Raw genomic sequence first — 834 nt, 5'->3', positions numbered from 1 at the left:
TGAACCTCATTTACTCCCTTAATTCTTCTAGTATTCCTGAGTGATCGACTCCGTTGTTGGGAATTATCCACTTGTCACTGGAAGAATTCCAAAATCTCTGATGCACTTTTTGACATTAGCTCTCCTCCACTTGTTGCCATTAGCCATTCTTGCACGTTCGACAATAATCCCTCCATAAAGTATTGGCATTCATGTCATTTCTCGTACCCATGATGTGGACACTTAAAAAGTAGCCCATTGAATCGTTCTCATGTTTCGAAAAACTGCTCGTCTTCTCTCTGGATAAACTCTGAAATTTTCCTGAGAATAACATTGGTTTTATGCACTGGAAAATATTTATTGAAAATTTTCATTACCATTTGTTCCCATAATGTAATGCTATTAGCAGGCAATGTATTGAGCCATGAACGAGCTCTATCTTTTAAAGAAAATGAGAATAGTGTAAGTTTAACATCATCATATGAAAAATTCTTATATTTAAATGTTTGACAAACAGCATGAAAATCATTCAAATGATTATATGTGTCCTCATTTTCTAGGCCATAAAATGTTGGGAGACAATTTAGCACACTAGGTTTTAGTTCAAAACTCCTAGCAGCTACATTTGGGTATCTTATGCATGATGTGCTCAAATTAGCTAAGGGATTGAAATAGTCCTTAAATGGCCTCTCTTGTGGTGCTTCTTGTTGCAAATCCATTTTACTTTTATCTTTAATTACAACGTGTTTGTGTGTGAGAAGTGTTTTTTCAAGTTCAAGGTCTATAGGCTCAAGATTAGGTAATAATGATATTCGACCATGCATGCAAGGAATACAAAATAAATTAGAACAAAAC

At 34.8% G+C, this 834-nt stretch overlaps 1 non-coding gene across 1 annotated transcript; it reads left to right on the top strand.

The window, feature by feature from the left end:
* The first annotated feature begins 204 nt into the window (after positions 1–204).
* Positions 205–308, top strand: LOC127898724 (small nucleolar RNA R71). Its single transcript, XR_008050569.1, has one exon. It is a non-coding gene; the product is annotated as a small nucleolar RNA R71 (small nucleolar RNA).
* Positions 309–834: the final 526 nt, after the last annotated feature.

Source organism: Citrus sinensis, chromosome 1 (assembly GCF_022201045.2).
Source record: "Citrus sinensis cultivar Valencia sweet orange chromosome 1, DVS_A1.0, whole genome shotgun sequence".
In the NCBI taxonomy this organism is placed as follows: Eukaryota; Viridiplantae; Streptophyta; class Magnoliopsida; order Sapindales; family Rutaceae; genus Citrus; species Citrus sinensis.
The sequence above is the reverse complement of the archived record's forward strand: the minus strand, read 5'-3'. Positions and strand labels throughout refer to the sequence as shown.